At 39.6% G+C, this 19,306-nt stretch overlaps 1 protein-coding gene across 3 annotated transcripts in view; it reads right to left on the minus strand.

The window, feature by feature from the left end:
- The window catches only part of col22a1 (collagen, type XXII, alpha 1), a 284,019-nt gene that overhangs the window by 255,147 nt on the left and 9,566 nt on the right, over positions 1-19,306 (minus strand). The window lies entirely within an intron of this gene.

Consider the following 19,306-nt stretch of genomic DNA (forward strand, 5'->3'; position numbering starts at 1 on the left):
TAGAGATTTACCTATATTTCCAAACACCTCAATTACTGTATCAGTTGCTCTCAATGTGGTCTCCTCTGTATCGGGAAGACAGGATGCCAACTTGTGGAATGTTTCAGAGAATATCTCTGGGACACACGCTGTAAACAACCACCCCCCCACCTCCGTGGTTGAACACTTCAACTCCCTCTCCCAATCTACCAAGAATATGCAAGTCCTGGGCCTCCTCTACTGCCAAATCCTAGCCACCCGACGACTGGAGGAAGAACGCCTCATCTTCAGCCTTGGCACCCTCCAACCACACAGAATCAATGTCGATTTCACCAGTTTCCTCATTTCCCCTCCCCCTACATTATCCCAGATATAACCCTCCAACTCAGCACCGCCCTCTTGAACTGTTCTACCTATCCATCTTTCCTCCCACCTTGCCACCATCCCCTCTGAACTATCACCATCACCTCCCCCCACCTTCATCCACCAATGGCATTCCCAGACACCTTCCCCCCCAGCCCTACCCCTATCCTTCCATTTATCTCTCAGCTCCCTTGTGCCCCCGTCACTCCCAACATTCCTGATGAAGGGCTGATGCTTGCAACATCGACTCTCCTGCTCCTCGGATGCTGCCTGACCGGTTGTGCATTTCCAACGCCACACTTTTTGACTCTGATCTCCAGCATCCACAGTCCTCAATTTCTTCCAGGCTGCGTCTGTTGTCTATGGAGTTTAGAAGAGTGAGGGTTGACTTGATTGGAGTGTGTAAGATCCTGAATTGTCTTGACAATATGGATATTTACAGTTGTGGGAAAGTCCAGAATGGGGTAGCCCTGTATAAAAATGAGCAAACATCCTTTTTGGAAATTGATGAGAAGAGCTTTTTTCTCTCAGAGAGTGTGGTGTCTTTGGAACACTCTGCCTCTGAAGGTGGGATCATTTAATATTTTGAAGTTGGCGGTAAATAGATTTTTGAGAAACAAAGGAATCAAAGATTACTGGGGAATAGGTAGGAACACGAATTTTGATATATAGGCAGATCAGCCATGAACCTAATGGATGGTGGAGCAGACTTTCGGGGCTGAATGGTCTAACTCTTATTTCACATGTTTGCATTTCCATAGCAAAACTATTGCTGAGTTTCTTCTAATTTGTGCAGCTCAGCAACATTTTAGGTAAGGCTATCAATAAAAACATTGATGGAGTTTTTTTTCAACATTCCTGCAAGATAGGATTCCAGCTGATTGATTAGGGTAATCATCAGCCTATGTGCACATGTTCTGTAAACCTTTTGATGCAATGATAATGTACATTCCATTCAATTTGTCCCAACTTTGAAGATAACTGAACATAAAACAATGGTAACATGAACTGAAACATAGCCATAAACTGTTCTTAAACATTAAGACTTTTACTAACTGAATCAAGCCCCAACTAGTATTGATGTTTTAAAAATTAAACATTTCAGCTGGGCAACATACCATTCTACTGTTGAAAATTAAAAGAACTAGCCCATGACAAAGTTGAACTCTGTTTACTTCTTGACAAACCTTTAACAGTTGTGCAGGAGAGAACTTTTAATGGAATAATGTCTGTGAAGGATTACCTTACACCAGAAGTTGAAAAGAAAAATACATGTAATAAATCTCTTCAGGTATTTTTTTTCTGTTTTCTGTCAGGGTTAGCATTGCCATCAGTTGGTGAGGGAGTAATAGAAAAGATAAGAATGTAAATACTTCACAGTCCATTGTCATTTTTTTTCTTTTGAGGAAGTAATTGTTTAATTTCAGAAAATTAGGATTGTAAAACGTTTGAAAATAAATATCAGGAATATTGGTTGGAGTTCAGTCAATTTGAGCTTGTTGGTGAGTGAGGCAGAGCATAACCTGCCTATTTGAAAACTGAAGCCTGAGGTGTCCAAGGTATTGCATCTTAGGTCTTATTAGAAACATTGGAGAAGGGGTAGGCCATTCAGCCTTTTGATTCTGCTCCATCATTCAATATGAATCATGGCTGATCATCTGATTCAATAACCTGTTCCTGGTTTCTCCCTGTACTTTTTCACCCTGAGAATTGTATCTTATCCAGTCTTGAAAACAATTAATGTTGGCCTCAAATGCTTTCTGTAAGAGACAATTCTGCAGGGTCGCCACTCTCTGGATGAAGAAATTTCTCCTCAACTTAGTCATAAATGCCAACCCTTGGAGTGTGATCCCGGTTTCTGGACTCCATGGACATCAGAATCATCTTTCCTGTGTTTAACCTGCCTAGTCCTGTTAGAAATTTATAGGTTTCTATGAAATACCCTTTATTCTTCCAAACTCCAGTAAACAGAATCCTAATCGATTCACTCTCTCTTCATATGTCAGCCTTGTCATTCAGGAGCCAGGTTGATAAGTCTTTGTTGCAGTCCCTTTATAACCAGAACATCCTTCCTCAGACAGTGAGATCAAAACTGGACAAATACACCAGGTGTGGTCTCACCAAAGACCTGTGCAATTGAAACAAGACAATGCTGCTCCTGTACTTGAATTCTCACACTGTGAATGTCAAAATACCATTTGCTTTTTTTTTTAAACAGTCTGCTGCACCTGCATGCTTACTTTCATCAACTGGTGTACAAGGATACCCAGGTCTCATTGCACCTCCAGCAGCTGGCAAAAAATAGTAAAGATCGAACCAATGTCTAATAATGAATGGATCCTCATTTAAGTGAGGCCTCGTAGAGAGAAACTGAGATCAAAAGAGATTTAAAGGCTGGATGGTTGGAAGATTTGAGGTTGGGCCTGGGGATTGGTGATAATTGAGAAAGGAGAAATGGTGGCCTGCATTCTAGAAGTGTGGGATCTAGAGCAGGACTCTATTTCTCTCTAGATGGTAGAAAAGCAACCATGCACAGGTAAAGAGACTTCAGAATTTAAGTAAGTACTTGGCTATATCATTATAAAACAGCTTGCCATCTGAAATGCAAATGGCGCTTGTATCATGTGTGAAGTTGACAACTGAATAGACTAATCCCAAATCTGGTTTAAGTTGTACCATAGTATCACCTCTCATCTCTGTCAAAATGCTTCCATAACAATCATAAAAATGAAACTGAATCAACTTGGTATCAGAAATTCGTAGAGGTTGACATAGCGAATGGTATGTGGACTACAAGCTGGTAGGCAAAGGTAAAGAAACTATCCACAAAATCTCAGCCAAAACTAAATAAATAGGAGCAAGTGAAAACTGCAGATGCTGGAGATCAGAGTCGAGAGTGTGGTGCTGGAAAAGCACAGCAGGTCAGGCAGCATCTGAGGAGCAGGAGAATCGACATTTCGGGCATAAGCCCTTCATCAGGAATTACTGATGAAGGGCTTATGCCCAAAACATCAATTCTCCTGCTCCTCGGATGTTGCCTGACCTGCTGTACTTTTCCAGTGCCACACTTAAAACTAAATCAGCCACCATGACCAGCTGATTAATTTTATTCATAACTACATGACAGAATGTGGGAGACAGGAATTCCAATTTTGTCAAACTCAAATGGATTTTCCAATAAATAACTATACAGCAAATAAGTTATTTTAGCCATTTTTCTCTCTGTCATGCTGGAAGAAGTCACACCCACTTCCATTTATATTCACGGGAGCATTGCGAGAAAAAAAAGACACAAAAGCAAATAAATAGATAGCAGGACAAATGACCTAACATTTGGCTAAAAGGAAGTTGATTAAAAGTGGAAAGAGAGGCAGAGAGGCTGAAAAAGATGGAGAGGAAAATACAAAGCTTTTAAGGTCCTTTCAGCTGAGATCAGGACTACTCATATTGGACTGACTGAAGTTGGGGCATTCAAGAGATCATAATTGGAGGAATGTAGATAACACAAAGGGCTGTGGGGTATGGAATGAATACAGATATTGGAAAGGTTGAGCACAGACCAATTTGAAAATAAGGATGAGAATTTTAAAATGGAGGTGTTGCTTAACTTGGGAACCAATTTACTTAGCAAATATATGGTTGAATAGGACTAGGTGTTGAGTAAGGACACAGGCATCAGAGTTTTGTCTGACTTCAAATTTCCACGGGGTAGAATGTGCAAGGCCACCTCAGACTACATTGACTTCGTCAAGTCTTGAGTTAACGAAAAAAACTGGCAAAGGTCTCAGCAGCAGAATCTCAGCAGGGGCAGAGCATGTTACTGATACAGAGATATACTCAGAGATGGCATGCATATGTGACCACAAGCCTATTTTGGGTTCAAATATGACACAAAGATAGCAAGACAACACTATTTGATAAGGTTCAGCCTCAGATATTAGCCTGGGGAAGGTTTATCAACTTTCCCAGTCAACAACCAAACAGCAAGGTTAAACAATTCATTAGATGCATTCAATGGTCTCTCTCTCCATTGCAGACATTTTAGAATATCTCCAGATTATTACGAGCTATGATGAAGCAACATCCAAAACCCACAGGCTACCTATCACTCTAAAGAAGGCTAAATTTATGTTCCAGCTGGCACATCATTCATAGTAAATGCTACCATTGCAGTTTATTGAATGAATGCAGCTGAGTTTTGTCTGTTAGCTGACCTGTCTTTCCAGTACCCTGTTATTAGGCACAGCTTTGCATAAAGAGGTGTTTCTGCGACAGAGTAAAACTTGCTTTTGTCTCTACAAAGCTCACATGAAAGAAAACAATGACTGATTCCAAGCTAAAGGCATACATGATGATGCTGCACAGCCATGAGTTTTATATGAGGTTTTCACCTGAGATACATTTCCTACTTGCACATCGACACTGAAGGTTTATATAAGCTTGGCTTATATAAAGGAACAAAGCAAGGAAGAAAGAAATCTATTTGCTTTGACACTTTCAGGGCATCATAAAACACTTTACAAACAATGAAGCACTTCTGAAGTATAGTCATTGCTGTAATGTAGGACAAACAACAATTGATTCGTGCACAACAAGCCTCCACAGTCAGGAATGTGATCATTGCAAGATCAATTATTTTAGCCCTTGAATTGACAAAGAGGTCTTAGGTCTTGCTAGTTGAGAATGAAGTCTGGCAGATGGCTTGACTATTGATACATGGTGCAGGAAACTATTTAGTAAGTACTACAGAGTGCCATGGTGTTATTGCAGAATATACCCAGTGAACAGTCAGACCCAGACCCAACAACCAATGCTGTCTTTTCTTCTTTCAACTGTGTGTGCTTGCCACTTCTCAGAAATTCCAGCTCATGTGCTACCTGCTTGGTCTCAAGATTAAATAGTTTTCTTGTGTTTGGACAAGATCTCGGAGTGAAACAAAAATATTCAGTTGTGGTCCAGATAGGAACAATGACATAGGTAGAACAAGCAATGATGTGCCAATAAAGTAGTTTGAGGAACTGAGTTGTAAGTTTAAAAATCTTTGGATTAATATCTGACCCTCATGTAAATTGGCAGAGGGCCAAGCAGGTTTGAGATTTAAACTCAAACAGATAAGTGGAAAGAAGGGGTTTTGAATCAGGGACACTGACACTATATTGGGGAAAAAGGGAGCTGTTGAGACAGCCTCCAGTTCATTAGTTGTGATTGACATTTTTGTTAATAGTACAACCAGGGTGATGGTGACTGGGGGTTGAAACTATCTATTCTATGTAAGGTTCAGAGGAAAGAAAATCTGGAAAACTAAAGAGAAAAGTGAAGGTCATAGAGGAATACCGTATTTTAGCCAAGAAGAAAGAAAAAGGCAAGAAGAATGGAGGAGGAAGGGAAAATAGTTTAAAGATAATTGTGCATCAGTGATTACTGTCATTACAAAGAATAGTATTCTAACATTTAAATTAATGATCATTTATCTGAATGTATGAATCATGCACAGTAGTGAAGCAATACTTTATATTTGTACTATATAAAGCAGTAGCACAAATGGTATTAAATGGGGTGGACTAATCACTATTACATAGACATGGTTGCATGGTGGCCAAGTTTTGGAAATAACTGTTTCAAGACACTTAAGAGTCTGAAAAGACAGCTCGAAACGGGCAGCTCTCACAATAAAAGAGTTACATAAGGAAAATAGAAAGAAAGTATCTTGTCTCAGAAGGAACTAGAATTAGTACAGATGGAGATTAGGAAAAGTAATGGTCAGAAAATGCTGGTGTGTGTAGTTCATTGGTCGCCTGATAGTAGTTACACCATTGGATAGAGCTTTAAATAAGAAATAATTGAATCTTTTAACAACATCAATGTGAGGGATGTTATATTCATATAGAATTGACAAACTAAAAGTGGCAAAGGTGGTCTATAAGATTCTGGAGCTTTCTGGAACAATGCCTTGTGGAGCTAACTGGGGAAAATGCTATTTTAGATCTAATATTGGACCTGAGGCAGGGTTAATTAGTGATCTAATAGCAACACTCTGTTTGAGAAAAATCAGTGACAATAATTTCCACTTTAAGAGTGAAATAATTGTGCCCAAAACAAGAATCTTTGCTAAAAACAAAGTCAATTCCATGACACGGTTAAGGTTGAATCGGTTAGTAGATAAGTAGACAATAATGTTGATTGAATGGTGAAATTAATAGTTAAATAATCATATTTTCAGTCTTTAGAAGCAAAGTGTAAAAGATTCATCTGTGGTTACTATTGAACTTAAGAAAAGAGGCTTATAATGCTATAACAAATAGTAATACGCCTGAGGCTCAGGAGAGCTTTCAAAAACTCAAAAAGAGAAATTAAAATTTGTAAAAAGACAGAAAAGAAATGGAACATGAAAGCAAAATAGTCTGGAAATTAAAAAAAAACACATTACGTGAACTTTTATCAGGTCATAAAAAAGTGAATGGAGTATGAAAGTAAGTAATGATCGCTTGGTAGCTGAGGCAGCAGACATTACCACGAGGAATGAGGAAATGGCAAAAACCTTGACCAAATGGTATGTAGATGTCTGCAAGATGGAATTTTGACTACCTATCAGAAATAAACTGTAACCAAGGGACAAGAAAGAGAGGGGAACTTCAATAGTTGCTATCAGCAGAGAAAGCATATTCCTAGATCCTTCTGTTCTATGGTGCAAAATGGATTTGCTGCCAAGATTTTCCATAATTTGCTAGATTTTGGAACGGCCCTAGTGGATTACAAGTTAGGAAATGTAACACTGCTATTAAAGGATGAATGGAGAATGACACAGGAGGAACTATAGGAGAACAGTTAACTTGAAATTAGTAATTTAAAAAATTCTGGGGCATTTCTGGAATCTTACCAGAAATTGATTAAGATGGGAAGCGATTACTGGGCCCTTACGGAGATATTTGTATCATTGATAGTTGCAGGCAAGGTGCTGGAAGACTGGAGGTTAGCTAACGTGTTGCCATTATTTAAGAAAAGTGGTAAGGAATAGCCAGGGAACTACAGACGAGTGAGCCTTGACATTGGTGGGGGGAAAGTTGTTGGAGTGAATCCTGAGAGATAGGATTTACATGCATTCGGAAAGGCAAGGACTGATTAGGGATAGTCAGCATGGCCTTGTGCGTCGGAAATTGTGTCTCATGAACTTGATTGAGCTTTTTGAAGAAATAACAAAGAGAATAGATGAGGGCAGAGCAGTGAACATGATCTATGTGGACTTCAGTAAGGCATTCGGCAAGGTTCCTCATGGTAGACTGGTGAATAAGATTAGATCACACTGAATAGAGAGTGAACTAGCTTTTTGATACAGAACTGGCTTAGAAGTAGAAGACAGATGGTGGCGTTAGAAGATTCCTTTTCAGACTGAGGGTCTGTGACCAGCAACGTCCCACAAGGATCAGTGCAGGGTCCACTGCTTTTCATCATTTATGTAAATGATTTGGATGTGAACATAGCAGTTATGGTTAGTACGTTTGCCGATGACATCAAATTTGGAGGTATAGCGGACAGGGAAGAAGGTTACCTCAGAGTACAACAGGATCTTGATCAGATGGGCCAATGGGCTGAGGAGTAGTAGATGGAGCTTAATTTAGATAAATGTGAAGTGCTGCATTTTGGAAAAACAAATCAGGGCAGGACTTATACACTTGATGGCAAGGTCCATGAGAGTGTTGCTGAATTTGGAATGCAGGTTCATAATTCCTTAAAAGTAGAGTCACAGGTAGATAGGATAATGAAGAAAGCATTTGGTATACTTTCCTTTATTGGTCAGAGTATTGAGTATAGACGTTGGGAGGTCACATTGCTGCTGTACAGGACAATGGTTAGGCCACTTTTGGAATGCTGTCAGCAATTCCAGTCTCCCTGCTACAGGAAGGATGTTGTGAAACTCCAAAAAGATTTACAAAGGTGTTGCCAGGGTTGGAGGGTTTAAGCTATAGGACGAGGCTGAATAAGCTGGGGCTATTTTCCCTGGGGTGTCAGAGGCTGAGGGGTGACCATATGGAGGTTTATAAACTCATGAGGGGCATGGATAGGGTAAATAGACAAGGTATTTTCCTCAGGGTAGGAAAGTCTAAAACTAGAGGGCATAAGTTTGAGGTGAGAGGTTCAAGATTTAAAAGGGACCAGGGGACAAGTTTTTCTCACAGACTGTGGTGTGTGTATGGAATGAGTTGCCAGAGGAAGTGGTGAAGGCTGGTACAAATTATAACATTTAAAAGGCATTTGGATGAGTATATGAATAGGAAGGATTTAGAGGGATATGGGCCAAATGCAGGCAAATGGGATTAGATTAATTTAGCACACCTGGTCAGCATGGATGAGCTGGATCGAATGGTCTGTTTACGTGCTGTACATCTCTACGATTCTGTGACTCAATGTGTCATTTTCATTAAGTTTCACAGAGAATTATTTTCTGAGGCCAAAAGGTTGTCTCACACTATAATTCTAAATTTGCCTCCTTGACTATGTGCTGTGCTGCTCTGGAACTCCTTTCAAAGAACAAAGATCAATACAGAACAGACACCATTGCCACCATAACTGCACCAACACATGATGACTTTGTAAAGTAAAAACCATTAGGTGAATAGCAAAGATCTTTTCCCTAAGGTAGGGAAATTCAAAAATACAATTTTTTTTCACACAGAGGATGCTGCATATATGGAAAGAACTGCCAAAAGAAGTGATAGATGCAGATACAATACTTAAAAGACGGTTGGACAGGGTACATGAAGAGGAAGGCTCGAGAGGGATATGGGTCAAATACAGGCAAATAAAACAAATATAGCTTGGGAAAGTTGGATGGCATAGACAAGTCGGACTGAAGGGTCTGCTTCCGTGTCATAAGACTCTATGACTCTGGGTTAAAATCTGCCTCTCACATCTCCTTTAAACTCCCCCTCTTTTACTGAAAACTATCTGCCTAGTAATTGCCATTTCTACTCTTGGAAAAAGACTGTGACTATCCATTCTATCCATGCTCTCACATTTCTGTAAACTTCCTTTAGGTCGCCTCCCACCCCACCCCCTCAATCCTTTGACGCTCAATTAAAAACAAACTACATTTGTCCAATCTCTCCTTACAGCTGGTACCCTCCACGCCAGGCAACATCTTGGTAAACTGTTTCTGTACCCTCTCCAAAGCCTCCATATCCTTCTGATAGTGTGGCAACCAGAAGTGCACACAATATTCCAAATGTGGCCTAACTACATTTTTATATAGCTGCAACATAACTTGCCAATTTTTATACTTTATGCCTGACCGATGAAGGCAAGCATACCATATGCCTTCTTGACCACCATGTTCACTTGTGTTGCCACTTTCAGGGAACTGTGGACCTGTACACCTGTATCCATCTCTATGGTGATGCCATTAACTGTTCTGCCATTGACCGTATACTCCCCTCCTGCATCTGATCCTCCAAAACTTTAACCTCATTTTGTCTGGATTAAACTACATCTGCAATTTCTCCACACAAATTGCGAACCTATTCATTGCCTGCTATATCTTCTGTCAATTCAGCTTACTATCCACAGCTCCCCCAACATGTGGATCATTCACAAACTTACTTACCAGTCCACCTACATTCTCCTGCAAATCCTTAATAAGTATTTTACACAGTAGGGGTCTCAGCACTGATCCCTGCAAACCACCACTGGTCACAGATCTTCAATCTGAAAAGGAGCCTTCCACCACTACTCTCTGTCTTCTCTGACCAAGACAGTTCTCTGGACAAAGTGAGGAGTGTGGATGCTGGAGAGTCAGAGTCGAAAAATATGGCATTGGAAAAGCACAGCAGACCAGTCAACATCCAAACAGCAGGAGAACCTATGTTTTGGACATAAGCCCTTCATCAGGAATGTAATCATGCCTGAAGTGTCGACTCTCCTGCTCTTCGGATGCTGCCTGACCTGCTGTGCTTTTCCAGCACCATACTTTTCGACCAAGGCAGTTGTGTATCCATCTTATTAGCTCATTATGGATTCCATATGACTTCATCTTTTGTATCAACCTGCCAAGAGGGGCTTTGTCAAAGGTTTTGCTGAAGTGATCTCGACAACTACTACTGTTCTGTCCTCATCAATCATCTTTGTCGCTTCATCAAAAAACTCAATCAAGTTTGTGAGACACGATTTTCCCAGCCAAAGCCATGCTACTCGTCACTGATAAGTCGACATTTTTCCAAATGTAGCTCTAAGAATCTTCTCAAAAAATGTCTCGACCACTGACAGAAGGTTCCTTGACCTGTAATATCCTAAATTATCCCTATTGTCTTTCTGAAATAAATTAACAAAATTGGCCATTCTCCAGTCCCCTGAGACCTCAAGAGGATACAAAAATTTCATACAAGGCCCCACAAATTTCCTTATCTGTCTCCCACAGTATTCTGAGATAGATCCCATCATGTCCTGAAGACTTGTCTACCTTAAGTCCTTTTCAAAACATCCAACACCTCCTTTTTTTTCATATTGACATGCCCTAGAATATCATCATGTCCCTCCCAACTCTTGCTGTCCACTATTTCCTTCTCCTTTGTGAATACCAATGCAAAATATTTGTTCAGGACCTCAATCTTTCCTCCTGCTCCACACAAAATTCCCTCATTTGTCCTTGAGTGGGTTTGCCCTTTCCCTAACAATCTTCTTATTTCATATCTACATATAAAATGCCTTGGAATTTTCCTTAATCCTGCTAGCCAAAAACCAGCCCCTTTTAATTTCTTCTCTTCTACTACCTTCATATTTTTTGAGGGTGCTCTCTGTTTTCAGATTCCTAAACCTTACATACATCTTTTTGTTTTTGACTAAGTTCTCAATTTCTCTTGTCTTCCAAGGTTCACAAATCTTGACACACTCATCCTTTATTTTCACAGAAACATACTGGTCCTGAACTTTAACTAACTGATCTTTAGAAGACTCCGACATGCCAGATATGGAATTACCAACAAACAGCCATTCCCAATCTACATTCCCCAGTACATTTCATCTAATGGTCACTCAGTTCTCCCTCTTGCTTAGCTGGGCCAGGGGTCATGGAATTGAAGGGTCATGAATATTTCTAAGCTTATGCATCAGATGATTATGGATGTTCCACCACAGTTTATTTTGGGATTCAACAGATTGGTGGGGAAAAGTGGATCTCAGGCAGAAGATCAGCATGATCAATTTAAATGGCAGTGAAGATTTAAGGTGTTCCATTTTTTACTCCTGCTCCTCTTTTTTTAAATTGATGGATAATTGTTGACCTGGACACAGGGAAGATCCAGGAGAGGTGAGGACTGCAGATGTTAGAGATCAGAGTCGAGAGTGTGGTGCTGGAAAAGCACAACAGGTCAGGCAGCATCCTATGAGCAGGAGAATCAATGTTTTGGGCATAAGCCCATCATCAGGGAGAACCCATCAGCTCTTCTTCAATCGAACACCAAGGAATATTTCATATCCACTTGACAGGGCACCTGGGTCTTGGCTTAATGGCTGATCTAAATGATTGGGTTTCCAAATGTGCAGACCTACTTCAGGACTATACTTTGATATCAGTCCAGATTGTACATTCACATCTCTGGAGCAAGACCTGAACCATAATCTCCTGACCCCGAGGTGAGAGTGTGCTTTTACTCCTCTTGATTCTCCAGAAATACATCTTGTAACAAAATACATCTTACCCATTGCACATCCTCGAAATGAGAGTTTCTATTCCTTTTACGATGGTTGGACATTTGTTTTGTAGTGGGCTCCTGAATGGCCTGTCGGCTCTACATCAGCTTTCTCTAAGGACCAAATGCCCATTTTAGATGGCTTCCTAAACTGTGAAAACTGCAGCTTACTAAATTAGCAACTGGCTTGGGCAGATTGGCATTGAGGAATCCCACGACAAAATTCTGTATTTGCATAATGTCTAATGAAACGGGCCTCTCATATTCAAGATATACTGATGAAAGAGGAAAATAGAAGGGTATGGTATCATCACATTTGATACTTGTGTTTCAGGCCAGTCTATGATAAAAGCACACCTGCGAAGAAACGCCATACCACAATACCTCAGGGACCTAACCCCATTGACATACAAACAGTGTTCTGATGGGCTGCCATGTCATAAATGCTAATTGCCCTGGGAATGGATAAATAAGCCAACTTTACAGTCTTAATTGCTGCTCAATATATGCCACATTGGAGAATACATCACTGAGATTAGTCAAGGTGGAGACAGGATCTGGCTGAGCCTTATCTCTCTAGTTTAATAATATGCTGCAAGGCACTGTCAAGAAGCATAGCCATTTGTGTGAGGGCAACAAGATTAGTCAGTTCTAATGAGACAGAATCCGGCAGGAACTAAATCTTCAGCTGAGAGAAGGAGAAAAATAAGCTACAGGGCAAATCAGTAAATTTAAAAGTATTTTTCGATTGATATTTTATGTCGACCATTTTAAAACAAATACAAAAATTGTACTAAATGTGCAATTACAGATTATAGTAATCTGAATTGCTGTTATTTCAGATGTTTAAATACACTTATTCTGGTAAGAGTTTTCACAGAAAAATCATCATGTCAGTAGTTAAGTGACAAAGAGATGAATATGGGAAAAAGAAGGGTATATTTCATATTTCAGTCTTATGAATTATTTTACAAATAACTTCAACCAGTGATATTTTTTCCCTTTCAAATTTCTCTTCTGTCTTATTCTATGGTGAAAAACAGGGAGTAGAGAGAAATTGGATGTAAATATGCTCATTTACAGACAGATGCCAATCTGGAGTCTCAGGCCCATTATAGGATTCCTGTTGCATGCTTCAGTAAATGGAGCAAGTATCCAGCTTCTTCTGCTTAACTGTTTGCAGTCCAGTTGCGTTTCATGATGGGATGACTGTTTGAGTCATATATTGAGAATTGAATTAAAGACTGATATCACCTAAAGCACACAAGCTTTAGGTATAGTGGTAGTACCACTTAACTCAATCTATTACTCCTGGTTTGAATCACACTGTGGCAGATGGTTCGATTTGAATTCAATTAAAAACCACTGCTGACTTTCATAAGAACCCACCTAGTTTACAAATGTCCTTTCGGGAAGGAAATCTGTCATCCTTACTTGGTCTCATTTATTTTAAGTCATAACTATGAGATCTTGCAATGTTGTGAATATGGACGAGAACTTTTGACAACACAGACCAGTATAATATTAACCTTTATCTTGAGGGGACTGGAGTTCAACAATGAGGAAGTGGTGTTCGAGTTATACGTGGGACACTGTGTACAGTTTTGGGCAATGCACCTCAAGGAATATACATATATAAAGGTCCATAAATAGTGAGGACAGGATGTAGAAGCTGATCTGTATTCCTTGGAGTTGAAAATGTTAATATGATGTAATCAAGCTGTTCAAATTGCAAAAAAGACAGGTAGATGCAGAAAAGCTCTTACTAGACCAGAAGACAATAAATGTTAAAATGGAGTTTGCACATTTAGGAAATAACAAAGCCATTTCTTGTATAGGTGACAGTGAAAATCATCAAAAGGCTGTTAATTTAATTTTTCAAGACTGAGGCTGAAAGGTGTTTTAATATAGGATATCAAATGAACGAAGAGATTTTGTGATAGGTTCGTTACTTGGAGGTTTGTGGAACTAACTAGCCGATGTCGAATATAACCGTAGAAATTATTTGAAGGGACAAATGGTCTACACTTATTCTTATTCCCTTAATAACCATAGTTTTAAACTTGTGTCCTGGAATCGGAACCCTTTGTCACAGTGAAGAACATGTTTTGATTTGTCATTTCACTTCACAATCTTCAAATCGTCAATCAGAGCACATCAAAGCTTACTTTTCCAAAGTCATAGCACTGCCTCCTTATCAATTCCTCACAAATTAATTATTATTTTCTGTCCTCAGCTTTCTGGAGCATGCATAGCAGCTTAAACCTTAAAGTAGGCAATTTGTATTTTATAAGTCTTTCTGTATTCCAGCAAAACAGATGGAGTATTGTAACAGCAGCATTTGACTTTGATAGATGTTAAGTGACATTGCCTTTGGCCTATTGCTTCAGTTTCCCCTCTTGTGAATGTTAGAACCTAGCAAACAAAAACACCCTTTGCATGGAGACACAATCTGTAAAGGAAAAGCATCAGGAACAATTGTTTTACTGCATTGATTATCTCTAATACTGAGATTACACCATCTGATTCCTGTCAGCACCAATGGGCAGAAATATCTGCACATCTCCAATTTTGATCTCTTTTGTCCTATTGTCATCAAACCTTCCACTGCCCAGTTCCAAGGGACCATGTATAATTTGTAACAATGCAATTCCATCACACAGTAAAGAATAAATTACCTCTCATATTCTAGAGTGTAACAGTTCTATGTCTGCCATACATGACTGGCATTTGTGAGATTTGACTTTATTTTCTTTCATACCTCTTTAATTGTTAGAAAATCAGTTAAAATTGGCCAAATTGATTTCAGGTATGAATGTTATAACCTGCAGGGACTGTAGTCATTGATAAATTATGATGGGATTGATTGGACCTGAAAAGTAAATATTCCCTCTGTGCAGGTTTGAGAACAATTGGCTCATGAACATGTTGCTGAAGTGAACTGCATTCCATCAGAGTGGAAAATTCAAGATAATTACTGAATTTCGCAATATCAGGATTTTCATGTTTCATTTTAAATCCTTCTGGATTAGTATCTTTTAACAGTTCATTTTGCACATTCATATCTATGCTGAATGGGGAGATGATAGGAAACAAACATGGGTCTAAGTTTAACCCAATCAAAACAACTCATTTAGACAGGTTTAAAATAGGGGCAAGATTAGAGTGGTGCTGGAAAAGCACAGCAGGTCAGGCAGCATCCGAACAACAAGAAAATCAATGTTTCAGACAAGGGGTCGTAATTTTCCTGCTCCTCGGATGCTACCTGATCTGCTGTGCTTTTCCAGCACCACTCTAATCTTGACTCTAATCTCCAGCATCTGCAGTACCCACTTTCACCCAGGATTAAAGTAGGACCTTGTAGTCTCATTGTTAACCTGTAATAAAGGTAAGGTTTCCGTAGTCTTACCTGAACCTAAGAAAAGAAGGAACCTGCCATCAAACCCTTTGGTTCTCCAAAGCCCTGACATCACTCTTGTGGCAAGTACTTGATACATTGTTTCCCTCAGTCAACTTTCAGTTTTCACATTTATTTCCTATTCCTTTCAGATTTAGGAACAGTCCTTCAGCAAGATGTTTTGAAAATCTAAGTATACCATATCCTGGAGCTTTGTACTACTCATTTGGGATGGGCTGCTCATCAGGCAGTGCATTTAGTCATAAAGTATGGTGCTGGAAAAGCACGGTCAGTCAGACAGCATTCGAGGAGCAGGAAAATTGAGATAGGAAGAGCTTATGATCAAAACATTGACTCTCCTGCTCCTCAGATGCTGCCTGACCTGCTATGCTTGTCCAGCACCACACTTTTTGACTCTGATCTCCAGATCTGCAGTCCTCACTTTCTCCGAGGCAGTGTATTTACTTTCTTCCGTGATGTTTGCAATTATTTTCATGGATTATTTTTGCAAGGGTATACCTCGAGTGTATTCAGATTAAGTGAGGTCAATTTCTTTTCAGTTATTTCTATGGTTATTGACTTTGGAGTGAAAATATCAAATCACAGAAAGGAAAAACTGTACAGCGCTGCCTTCAACAGAACAACAATGAATTATAGTCAATTTGTTGGACAGGCAAAGTTACTGGTCAATGAACAATTTGTGCTTCATCTTTCAGACCTTCCAGCCCAGAACTTGCTCCATCAAGCTTGTGTCAGCACCTACTGCTGCAGTTCAAGATGTCTACGTTTGAAGCTGGCACATTTAAAAATAAAACTGTCACCGACTGGCATCTTAATGGTTGATTGATATAACTAATTTGATTATCAGTACCATTGGTCAACTTCCAGATTTGGAGAGACTAAAAGAAGGAGACATAAGAACTGTGCTCAAAAGATTGGACAAAGCCATAATCCCTAGAGATCCTCTTAAAGAAAATGTGTGTTTTGGAGAGTTACATTGGTTTACTAAAGGAATTTCAGAGCTTAGAGATGAGACTGTGGAAGGCACAAGCACCATTAGTGAGTGGAAGGTGGGCGGGGATGTAAGATGTGGGATTCAGATGGATGTAAACAGGGCTAGAGTTGGAAGACCACAGGGTTCTTGAAGGGACACAGGGAATGGACGAGTTTTACAGAAACAGTGAGAAATGAGATCATGGAGGGATGTGAATACATGAATGAAACTTTAATAACATGGTATGGATGGACTAGGAATGCTTTGGGGGTCATCAAGCCCAAGGATACTGGATGAATAGGGAATTGGAGTGAATTATAATATGGGCATTAATGTTTCAATTGAACACAAACTTACGGAGGATAGACCAATAAGTTTTAACAAGACACAAAAGCTTGACAGGCACATATATCAATACACAGAACCCCTGTTATCCTCTTGTTCATTTCTCAGGGCAATGTCTTCTTAATCAGAGTCAACCTGTCTTGTTTAAAGCGTAAATAAAGCCTTGTAGTTCATTGGCAAGCTAACTGTCAGTCATAATTAACTAGAATATTCTCCATGGCAATGCTTTTTCTACAAGTTAAAGTTCACTTGTCAATCAATTAACTTCTCTCAGACAAAATAAATGCCCATTTTCCCTTTGCTGAGATATTTCTTGCAAATTATCCTGATAAGTGCAAGAATAAAAATCTTTGCCACTATTTAAGAAGGGTGGTAAGGACAAACCAGGGAACTATAAACCAGTGAGCCTGACATCAGTGGTGGGCCAGTTGTTGGAGGGAATCCTGAGGGACTTCAGTAAGGCATTCGACAAGGTTCCCCATAGGAGACTGGTTAGCAAGGTTAGATGTCATGGAATACAGGAAGAACTAGCCATGTGAATACAGGACTGGCTCAAAGGTAGAAGACAGAGGGTGGTGGTGAGGGTTATTTTTCAGACTGGAGGCCGTGACCAGGGGAGTGCCACAAGGATTGGGGCTGGGTCCACTACTTTTCGTCATTTATATAAATGATTTGGATGTGAGCATAAGAGGTAAGTTTGCTGATGACACCAAAATTGGAGGTGTAGTGGACAGCGAAGAAGGTTACCTTAGATTACAACAGGATCTTGATCAGATGGGCCAATGGGCTGAGAAGTAACAGATGGAGTTAAATTCAGATAAATGCGAGATGCTGCATTTTGGGTAAGCAAATTTTAGCAGGTTTTATACACTTAATGGTAAGGTCCGAGGGAGTGTCGCTGAACAATTCAGATTCATAGCTCCTTGAAAGTGGAGTCACAGGTAGATAGGATAGTGAAGAAAGGGTTTAGTATGCTTTCCTTTATTGGTCAGAGTATTGAGTACAGGAGTTGGGAGGTCATGTTGCGGCTATACAGGACATTGGTTAGGCCACTGTTGGATATTGTGAAACTTGAAAGGGTTCAGAAAAGATTTACAAGGATGTTGCAAGGGTTGAAGGATTTGAGCTATAGGGAGAGGCTGAAAGGCTGGGGCTGTTTTCCCTGGAGTGTTGGAGGCTGGGGGGGTGACCTTATAGCGGTTTACAAAATTAAAAGGGGCATGAATAAAATAAGTCAACAAAGTCTTTTCCCTGGGGTCAGGGAGTCCAGCACTAGAGGGCATAGGTTTAGGGTGAGAGGAGAAAGATATAAAAGAAACCAAAGGGCAACTATTTCACATAGAGGGTGATACGTGTATGGAATGAGCTGCCAGAGGAAGTGGTGGAGGCAACATTTAAAAAGCATTTGGATGGGTATATGAATAGGAAGGGTTTGTAGGGATATGGGCCAGGTGCTGGCAGGTGGGACTAGATTGGGTTGGGATATCTGGTCGGCATGGACTGGTTGGACCGAAGGGTCTGTTTCTGTGCTATACATTTCTAAGACTCTATGTGTTCTTTTTCAGTAAATATTAAATTGTTTTAAACCCCTGCTATCATCAGAGTGACTTCATATGAAATCTGTTTCATTCGCTTTCTTATTTTCTTCAAAATGGGTAGTCAGAATTATGTAAGTGTCTCCAACAGCAGCTTAATTAAATTATTGTCGACGTTCAATATTATCTCATTTGTTTTACCTTCCAAGTTTCTAGACACAAAACCAAAGTCAAAGTTACCTTTCTTATGGCTTCACCAGCTGTCTTTAATGCCATCTGTACATGCATACAGACCTCTCCCTTCACTTACATTCAAACAATTCATTTCCCTATTTTTAATTTCCAAAACATATTATTTAATGTCCTAGAAGGCACTGGATCTGTTTTGATGTTGGGTTCTGAACTGGCAGTAGGATTATAAAACATACACTGAACTGTTTGACCAGCTAATTTGAGTTGAATCTAATAAATATACAACTAGACCCTGGCACAATGTGGCTGTATGGACTGCAACAATGTTTTCTGGTATAGCACATTACTAAATTCCTATAATTATGTGCATATGATATTTGAATCTGACATATTACTTTTCAAAATCAGAACATAAGCCAAAGTACTTTGAGCCAATTAAGATGTTTTGAACTATTGGGTGAAAGAGGAGTGGTGAGCAATTTTCATGCAGCAAGGCCCTAAGTATAGAGACAAGCTTATAATCAACTGTGGTGCTATTGACTGAGGGAGGAATATTGGCTAAAGATAGCGGAAAACACCTACACTTCTCTGAAAAGTGCAATGAGATTGTTTATATATACCTGAAAGGACAGACAGCTTTAACATCTCATCCCAATGATGATATTCCTGATATGTAGCTCTCCCTTACCAATAAAAGTGTCAGACTTTATTATGGACTCAAATTGTTGGTGTGGTACATTGAGTCCATGAATTTCTGGTTCAGAATCAAATGTCCTGACAAGGTTGATGTACGATCTTTACATTTTGAAAGACTTACAAACTT

Source organism: Chiloscyllium plagiosum, unplaced genomic scaffold, assembly GCF_037043375.1.
Source record: "Chiloscyllium plagiosum isolate Xiang-an unplaced genomic scaffold, Cpla_swu_hap1 HiC_scaffold_4, whole genome shotgun sequence".
In the NCBI taxonomy this organism is placed as follows: Eukaryota; Metazoa; Chordata; class Chondrichthyes; order Orectolobiformes; family Hemiscylliidae; genus Chiloscyllium; species Chiloscyllium plagiosum.